Consider the following 10,479-nt stretch of genomic DNA (forward strand, 5'->3'; position numbering starts at 1 on the left):
GGTTAAAATGTAAATAATAGTTCTTCAAGAGTAACCCAAGGGGAACAGCTGAACTGTGCCAGCATTGTGAGGTAAACAAATCCTTTCACAAATGTTCTAACTTGTCAAACTGTGCGTTTCCAAGTTTCAAACCTTAAAGGATTCAATAAGCAATCCTGAAAGCAAGGACACCACCTTAGAAAAGATGAGGTTTGCCAAGCTCTTCATTCCTCCTTCAACAACTCACCTGACGTTCACGAGCGTCTTCTATGGGCAATGGTCCGTGCAAGTCTCCATGGCGATACAGAAATGAATGAACATGAACCTGAACAAAAATTATAGCACAAATTGGGGAATGAGTCAGTGTCAAGCTATGCAAAGTTTTACAAAAATCAGAGAGGAGAGAGATTGTTAGATGGAAGGCCTTAGAAAGTAGGCGGGATTTGAATTCGGTCTTAGATGGGTAATTAGGGTGAGGTGCGGGGGGTGAGGAGTAGGGGGTTTGGATGCTCGGTAGCCTATTTTGATGGAAGTGGAAATTACAGCTGTGTGGCCTCGATGACAGTGTGACCTATAAATGTACCTGTTTGTTTTCTAGAGAAAGCCATTAAAATGAGGTAGGGTAGTTCTCTTCGCTGTCACTGAATAATGTGAAAAGTATCAGTGGGAGATACATCCCTCTGCCCTCTGGACACACCCTCCACCCTTCTCCTCCTCTCCTCCCTGGCAGGAAGGCCTGTAGAGACCAGTGTCAAGGACCTTCTCCTTACCTGTTGGTTTGGCCAGTGGGGTGACCTCTAAAAAGGTGAGTGAATGGGGGAAAAGTGCTGAGTGAAAGGGGGTGAATTTATTTGCCAGGCTCCCTTCTTGCAGGGTCATCCTGGGCTCTTGCAGCCCACACAAGAATTTCATGATGCCTCTCAGCCTTTGGGTTCTGAGCTCCTTCTCCTCTTCTGGTTGGGTCTAGCGAGGAGCCTGGCTGGGGTCCTACTTTGACCCTATTTGACTGGATTCTGTACACCCTGTCATGCCTTTGTAAATAATCCTTTTATTATATTTCCCTCGAGTTGTCTGAAAATGAGCATACTCTTTTTACCCTGCCAAGACCTCCATCAGACCGGAGCTGGAGATGCACTGGGCATCTGTTTACCTCTATCCCAGAGGGGGCACTGAGGTCCTCTCTTTATGCTCTGGGGTCCCACACTTTAGACCAAAGTTTACTGGAGGATGTTTACACACCTGAGCAAAATTAGACCAATGAGATACTCTGGGGGAGTCTGCATTAAGAGCTTCTTCATACAGACCAGGAGAGGTGAACCCAGGAGTTGTGGGGGCCATTTTTTTTTTTGAATGAATGTTTATCATACCTTCCATGACTCCTTTTTTTTTTTTCTTTTTTTTTTTAATTTTTATTTATTTATGATAGTCACAGAGAGAGAGAGAGAGAGAGAGAGAGAGAGAGGCAGAGGGAGAAGCAGGCTCCATGCACCGGGAGCCCGACGTGGGATTCGATCCCGGGTCTCCAGGATCGCGCCCTGGGCCAAAGGCAGGCGCCAAACCACTGCGCCACCCAGGGATCCCCCATGACTCCTTTGATGGGTGAATTTTTCAGTTTCTGCAAACTTGAAATATTTTCACCCACTTTTCAGGCTAGTTGTATCCAGTTGATTTCATAAATAGTTTTTGTTTTGGGCTTTTTTAAAATAAATTTATTTTTTATTGGTGTTCAATTTGCCAACATATAGAATAACACCCAGTGCTCATCCCATCAAGTGCCCCCCTCAGTGCCCGTCACCCAGTCACCTCCACCCTGCCCCCTCCCCTTCCAACACCCCTAGTTCGTTTGTGGGGGCCATTTTTGCACAAGAAGTAGACTGAGAAGCAGAGAAAGTTGGTCTGTAGAGACTTTCACTTATTGAAGTTGTTTGAGCTTAATGGTTTCTCACTCCTTGGTTCTAGTCCCTCCTGAGAACCGAGTAAATTCTTGTCCTCAGGTCCTGTGAGGTGACTCTTATTTTCTTAAATAAACACCACATACACACACTCATGCATGCAGGCACAAGCACATGGTTTTGTTGGTTTGCACATATTCAAGTTATTTTGTTTTACTTACCTCCAGACACTAAACTAATAGGGGCCTCGATACCTATGATCCCAGCTACCACTTGTGGAGTTGTGGTGCATGTGTCCGATTCTGGGGACTTAGCTTGCTTAATGTTCACAATTACTCTGAGAAGTTGTTTTCTTGTGACCCAGATTTTTCTTGGCTTACAAGTTCTCTCCAATAACTCCAAGTGCCCCTCAATTTTTTTCTGGGTGTCCCCTAAGGGGTGCCTCATTGAAGAGCTTCTGATCCCCATCTTCCTACAGGGGAGGTTTCCTCATACCGCCAATAAGCACTTCTTGGACACAGGCTGGGTGTACTACAGTGGAACTCCATTCTGACACTACCCACCCCCAGAGATAGTGGCAGATGTCACAGGTAAAGGGCTCAGTGCCACTCGATCACCCTCCACTTCAGACACCAGAGGCAAGCCAGGGTTGTTACCTGTACTTCTGACTGACCAGCTACGAATCAGAGGTTCCCACTGATTTGATTAAGTTCTTTGAGTTGCTCAGAGAACTCAGGAAATGCATTTACTCACTAGATGACCAATTTATTGCTGAGGATTTTAAAAGAGGGAGATCAACAGGTGGATGAAGAGAGGCCCAGGGCAAAGTTTGCGCAGAGACCACAGAACTTCCACGTTCTTTCCAAGTGTGCCATTTCCCTGCATCTCCTCATGCTCACCAATCCTGAAGCTCTCCGGACCTCGGCCTTTGGGTTTTTACGGAGGCTTCATTACAGGCATGAATGATGAAATCATTGGCCATTGGTGATTAGAGCCAATCTCCAGACCTTCTCCTCTTGCCTGGGTGCTTTCCAAAAGTCACCTTGTTAACATAAACCCTGTAGTGGTGGAAAGGGGCCTCTTATGAGTAACAAGAAACCCATTTCACCTTGACTGTTCGAAGCATTTTTAGGATCTAAGTATGGAAGATCAAATATGACAAAAGATGCTCCTACTGCTCTTATCACTCAGGAAATTCCAAGGATTTTGGTTGCTGTGAGCCAGGAACCATGCATGAAGCACTCCCTCTCAGCACTCCCTTCAGGAGGGAGCTATTGTCACAAGGAGTACAGTCAGGCCACGGCCTCCAGCTGCAGCCACTGTGGGGTTTGGCACCATGTTTGAGGTCAGGATACACTGTCTCTGGGTAGCTGCAGCTGGATCTACCAGGCTCTGGCTACCTTTGTTCAAGCTGAGACCCCCCCTGTAGGAAATCTATGAGTGGGAGCCCCTCCTGGGCTGACCAGAGTGGGCTTAGACCTGCACTGTGGCTGAAAGGCCTACCGTGCCGGCTCCCTGTCCTCTTTATCGTTCATAGGCATGACCCCCAACACATCTCAGACTCCTGCCTCTGCCTTGGTGTCTGCTCCCTGACACATGCTCCTTAAAGGGGAGAGAAGGACCATGCCACAGCTCCTAGTGCAATACTTTGCACAGTATGAGCTTCTTGGCCATCATAGTCATCGTCATCATCATCTTCTTCTTTTTTGTGAATAAGCAGTTTGATATGGTGGTGATGAGCAACTTCAATGCTTTCTTATACTAGCTCTGAGGAGACATAGGGCCCAAAGGCCCAGAATGCTATAGATCATTATGGCCTCAGAGCATCAAGCCATCAGAGTTTATATGAGGATTTCTGGGGCCCCTGCTCAAGGATTTTGTCTCAGTGGCACGTAGGGCCAAGATACTGCATTTTCAATAAGCACCCAGTTTGTTTAGAGTCATACTGTCCTCAGAACATACTTGAGAAGCATAATTTTTGAGAATTGCTACACAGCTCTCAAGTTCTCTCCTTTCCTTTCCCCACCACTCCCATGTTCAGGAGCATGGGTGTCCCCATGAATTTGGGAGATTCTTGGCATATTGTAGGATCACATTTTTTTTTTTTTAATTTCCTGGATATGTTCCAGCCTGCATTTAAAAATAAATAGGTTCCCAAGGGCAGGAGTGTAAAGAATGCCTTGAACCTGGAAGAGGCATAAATTGGCAGTGCTACCAGCTGACATCTGGATGTGAGCTGGGATTGTGAAAGGTAAGCAAAGCAGTTAGCCTCAGGTTAGTTACGGTGTGGATTGCTGACGTGTGAGTCATCATGGATGTAGGAGTTCAATCTAGTCTGCCCCACTTCTTTTTATCTAAGCAGAATGTTTTCTATTCATCTCTATTCCTCCTTCAGACATAACCTCAAATATACTTTTCTGACTCCTCCAAGAGCATACCTCCTTCCAAGAGCCCCTGCTTCTCATACTGCCTTCCACAGCAGTACATAATATTTAAATTGCTTACTATATGTGTCTTTTGTACCCATTCACCTGAAAATTCTTTGGGATTGAAGTATGCTTCTTTTCATCCCTTTATTCCAGTGCCTACCCCAGTACCTAGAAATGAGAGGAGCTCAACTGACGGAATGGATGGGGGCGGGCGGGGCATGAGAAAGGGGGGACGGAAAAAAACAAAGATGGGAAGATGAATGCAAGAATGGCCTAAGATGACCAGATGCCTTCATTTCTCCTCTGACTTTACTTCCCACGCCCATATCCAATATTGCATTCACTTCAAAGATAAATGACTATGAAATAAATATTCATTTTCTTTGTGGTTTCAAGTGATTTAAAGTTACTTGAAGTGAATTGAAAATATTTGTGAGGACATTTTTAAAAAGTAAAGTAAAAACATTTCTAGTCAGGGTGAAACTTTGGCTTATAGGAGGTAGTGTGATATAGCAGGCTTTGGAATTGGTTAGTATGAGTTTAAAATCCCAGCTTACCTATGTAGCTTCAGTATCCTCATGTGTAAAATGTGATCCAGAATGTTTATAGCACAACAGCTATGGAACCCTAGCAAAGTGCCTGACCCATAGTAAGGACTCAACAAATATTAATTACTTTCTTTTTCTTTTTGGCAGAAATTAAGAGAGAAGCCTTGTATTTGGAGATCAAATGCATTTCCTCGTATTCAGAAAAGTTCTAAATGCATGCACATGGATTAGATGCTCATAAGTACATGTTACATGAATGAGAAAATTGTTGCATTGCTTCGGTCTTATCTCAAATTCTAATTTTAGTTCACTTCAGTGTTAGGAAGCGAATTTAAAAGCATGGCAACATGACTCAAAAGATTAAGATTTTCTATCCAGAAATCTTGATTTAAATCTTCAGTGGTTGACTTTTGAGAAGAGTGCAAATGTTGGCATTATCTTCTTTATTAGCAATTTGTAAAGAACTGGGATCTCACACAGCTGTGTGCAGCTCAAAGATGTACCAAGCAAAGAATAAATTTCCTGCCCACGCAAACTCAAGGCAAAAAACCCACAAGCTGTCTTACATTATTCTGACAGCCTGAGCAAGGTTTCTTATTTTTCTCATAAAGCAACTCGACAAAATTACAAGAATTTTCCACTATGTCGAATTTTTACCTTGTGGGATTGTTAAAGCTGATGATATATTTGTTTTAGGAGAGAATATAAGGCTTGGAGTTACAGAAATGTACAGATTTCAGTCCAGCAATTTAGCAAATAAAAATTCCTCTTTTAAGCTTCAAAGTGACCGGTGGTATGATCTGAACCAGGTCCGCTCACACCCCTCTCCAAGATGCATTCCAAAGGATACAAGTGTTTCACACTCACAATTGTAGTGTACTTAACATTTTTCCCCAGGACCAAGAGGGACAGGCATCCCTGAAATCCTGCCAGAGTCCACCTCTTATTTAAAAAGGACACCAATGGAAATAGGGTTTCGATAGCAGACATTCTGCTTACAGCACCTTTTATTGGAACCCATCAATGTAGAACATGGAGAGGACCAGAACATCTAATATTTTCAGCAAAACTAAGTACCAGGCAAAGACCAAGATAACTCATCTTTTGGGCACTGATTCTGTGAGAGGCACTTAACATTATTATGTATTTGTATATCTATTTTACTTATACTTCCTTACATTCTGGAATAGATGGTTCTAGGACCACTTGTATTTTCTCTACCATATACCCTAATATCAGTCATTTTCATAAGGATCCCTGGTTCCTTTTATTGGAGAACGCATCACCTCTTATGACCTAGCCTCAGGTCCTATAGTTTCTCTTTGTTGGTTGAGTCACAAAGGTCCACCCAGGTAGAAAGGGAGAAGGGACCCAGACTCGGTATCTTAATGGAGTAGAAAGGTGGCACTGTAAGAATTTCCAGATGAGAGTATTGTTATGGCCATATTTGGAAAATACAAGCTGTCACAGGTGGCCAGGGTATCTCAAAGAGAAGGTAAAATCTGAGCAAAAACTTAGAGGAGGTGAGGAAGTCGGCCTATCTGTGGGAGCAATGTTGCAGAGGGAAGGAAGAGTTAATGCAAGTGAAAAGACCTTAGAATGAGACTCTATCTTGTGTTTTAAAGGAACAGCAAAGGGGCCATCATGAGCTAATGGAGGAGTGGTTTGGAGAGTCATAGAAGAGGAGGATGGTGAAGTAAAGGGAGGATAGATGAGATTAATTATAAAGAACCTGGAGAAAGTGGTGAGGATTTAAATGAGCAGCCGTTGACGTGTATGGAGTGCTGACGGGATCAGACTTATTTTTTAAAACGTAGGACTACCCTGTTGAGAACTGACTTCAGAGGACAAAGGTAGAAGGAAGTAAGCCAGTCAGGGTGCTATTGAAGTAATCTGCTACACAGAGGTGATGGTGGTTTGAACCAGGATGGTAGCAGTGCAGGTGGTACGGAGTGGTTGGATTCTGAACATCTTTGTAAGCTAGAGCTAACGAAATTTCCTGCAGGAATGAAGATGATGCCAGAGAAAGAGGAAAAGCAATGAAGACTTCGAAGTTTGGCCTGAAATGCTGCAAGGATAAAGTTGTTGTCGATTGAGATGACTATGGATGGAGGAAAGATCAGAAGCTTATTTTTTGGAAGTGCTGATTTCCAGATGTCTATTAGACATCGAGGTAGAAATGTCAAGAAAGCCTTGGGTACACACATCTGGAGTTCAGTAAAAGGGTCTGGGCTGGAAATACACATTTGGATGTGATTGCATGTAGACTGTATCTCAGGTCACAATGGCATCACCAAGAAAGTGAATAAAGGAGAGAATCAAGGACTGATCCCTGGGGTACTCCAACATTAAGATGTAGGAACCATCAAAAGAGACAGAAGAGGGAGTAACCAATAAAAGGGAAGGGCATGTTGTGTCTGGGAAGGAAATGAAAAAAGTATGCCATGGCGGAAAGAGTCATCAGTTGTCAAATGATATTCATTCAGTTTAGTGGAATGAAGATCCAGAATCTGACCACTGGGTTACACAATATGGAGGTCATTGGTTTTTCTTGACAAGAACAGCGTAAGTGGAATCATGGAGCTGAGTGTAGTGGGTTTTTTTTGTTTGTTTTTTTTAAAGATTCTATTTATTTATTCATGAGACACAGAGAGAGAGAGAGAGAGAGAGAGAGGCAGAGACACAGGCAGAGGGAGAAGCAGGCTCCGTGCAGGGAGCCCGACGTGGGACTCGATCCCGGGTCTTCAGGATCACACCCTGGGCTGAAGGCAGGTGCTAAACCACTGAGCCACCCGGGCTGCCCTAGTGGGGTGGTTTTTTTTTTTTTTTTTTTTTAAAGATTTTTAAAATTTATTTATTCATGAGAGATACAGAAAGAGAAGGAGGCAGAGACACAGGCAGAGGAAGAAGCAGGCTCCATGCACCGGGAGCCCAACGTGGGATTTGATCTCATGTCTCCAGGATCGCGCCCTGGGCCAAAGGCAGGCGCCAAACCGCTGCGCCACCCAGGGATCCCTAGTGGGGTGGTTTTAAGAGAGAATGTGAGGAGAGGATTTAGAGACGGTATAGACAGCTCTTTGAGCATTTTTAGTGCAAAAAGGAATAAAAAAGAATTTTGTGGTAACTAGGCAGAGGAAATGAATTCCAGAGAAGATTTACATGCCCATGGGAATAAGGCAGTAAAAAATAAAAGACTGATGATTTAGGGGAGACATGGCAAATTGCTAAGTAACGTCCTTGTGTAGGTGAGGGGGACAGGAGTCTGGTGCACAGAGGCTTTCAGGGGAGCACATATAATTCCTCTGATTCCAGGCAGAAAGGCAGGGTGTGTGGGCGCAGATGCTGGCAAGTCAATGCAGGGTTGGGGGTCAGTTGAAATTCCCTTCCAATTGATTCCATTTCTCCAGTGAAGTGGGAAGCTAGGTCATCAGCTCAGAGCGAAAGTGTGTGTGTAGGGGGGGTGTTAGAGGGGGGTGTTGAAGAGGAGGAAAAAGTGTAGAATGGGCACCTTACAGCCTGGGAGAGTGAATGGATTGGGGACACACAGTATGACTTCCTGGCAGCACCGTGAGGCCATTTGGGGACTATTGTCTTACATTCAGCAACCCGTGTGACAGTCAGCACCTGTTTTATGTTTCTCCAGCTGCCTTCAAGGGCGGGTGTGGGTAGGCAGAGAGGTGGATGTGACCAGAACATGATGAAGTGAGAGCTGGTAATGGAGATGAAGATGTGAGCAAGGGAGTGATTTTTTTTAAGATTTTATTTATTCATTTATGATAGACAGAGAGAGAGAGGCAGACACACAGGCAGAGGGAGAAGCAGGCTCCATGCACCGGGAGCCCGACGTGGGACTCGATCCCGGGACTCCAGGATCGCGCCCTGGGCCAAAGGCAGGCGCTAAACCACTGAGCCACCCAGGGATCCCCAAGGGAGTGATTATAATGACGGACCATGGACCCCAAGGTGAGTGTGGAGGACAGTGAGGACACATCAAGGGGGTGAAAGACAAGTTTGTAGTGTCATTGCCCTGAATGTTCTAGTGGACAAAAAGCAGAAGAGTGTTGTGCCTGAAGGCTGGCACTTACACTCCGTGGGCTGCCCACTAGTAAACTCTAGTTTACTCACCATAGTAGTCGAGAACTCACTCCTACTTGGTCGAGCTGGAGAACTTCCTGGGGGAGAAACAGAAATTAGCCTGAAGTGGGAAGGAAGACAGAGACGCCTCCCTGGACAGTAATAGCCCCAACAATTAGACAAGGTAATAAATGACTTTCCCAGGGCATGCAGGGAATGCAACAATGAGTTCCATCATCTGTGTTTTCTTAGGATAGCCCCTTACGACGCCTTCTGGTTCCGCACCCTAAGGCTCAGTGCTGACACTTCATATCGAATTGGGGCTGTCCCATGAAGGGTGGGATCAACACCACTTGGCCCAAAATGTGTTTGGAGGAGATAATGCAGCACGAACACCCAACTGTGGGGAGAGTTATTACTCACATAGTGAGGCTTCCTCGGGGGAACAGGCCCGCCACCCGAGCTGGGCTGAACGTGACAGGAGAGAAGCGAGGAGGGAGTGGCTTGTGTGTGTGGTTAGGAGGTAGGGTCGGAGTGAGGTGAGCTTCCCCCTGGCACCCAGAGAGGAAGGGTGCAGACTCCACAGAGGCTTGCCCAGATCAGATGTGAGGCAAAAAGGAGCAGGAGGGGTGAGGGCCTGAAAGCTGTCAGCTGTCAAACATCAAAAAATGCGGTCAAGTCTTTATTACGAGTATCTGTCACACATCTATAGGCAACAAGTTTGGCCTGTGCTGAAGATCTGAAGTTTTGGAGTCAGGCTGGCAGTTAAAGGCTGGCCCTTTAGCTGTGTGATTTTTTTTTTTTTTTGAATGATTTATTTATTTATTTGTTTAGCTGTGTGATTTTTTTTTTTTTTTAAGATTTTATTTATTCATGAGACACAGAGAGAGAGGCAGAGAGAGAAGCAGGCTCCATGCAGGGAGCCCGACGTGGGATTCGACCCCGGGTCTCCAGGATCAGGCCCTGGGCTGAAGGCGGCGCTAAACTTCTCAGCCACCCGAGCTGCCCATAGCTGTGTGATTCTTAATTACCTCTTTGACTTGGGGCAAATGAGGCAAATTGCTCAGTTTCTCTGCCGTGTCTGTTTCCTCGCCTGGCAAAGGGCCACCGAAGTACGCAACTCCGGGTGTTGCGAAGCATAATGATGTTGGTAAACGGCTTAGCGTGGCTCTGCGATTGAGCAAACCGCATACTAATTTCTGCAAAGTCTGTGATTGACGTTTCTAGTTCAGATATGCGTGTGTGATCCGCAGAGTTGAGCCGTGTCATCTTGCCAGTGGCTCTGAATATTTCTCGGTTATTTCTTTCCATTAATTTCGAAAGCATCACATATTCACTACGCAAAACCTTTCTCTCCCTTTACGCTCTCTTCTGTTGAAGTTAGTGAGGAAGCACAACTTAACACTGGAGAAATAAGGGAAGGAATCTGGATGGATCAGGCGGTGAAGTAAAGGGCTCTTTAATTTAGATACCGTTATTCATTTATCTCCAAGTTTCCATTCTTCGGAGACAGATTCTCTTTTATTTTTTTAATTTTTTTTTAGACAGATTCTCTTA

Source organism: Canis lupus, chromosome 15 (assembly GCF_003254725.2).
Source record: "Canis lupus dingo isolate Sandy chromosome 15, ASM325472v2, whole genome shotgun sequence".
NCBI classification, from domain to species: Eukaryota; Metazoa; Chordata; class Mammalia; order Carnivora; family Canidae; genus Canis; species Canis lupus.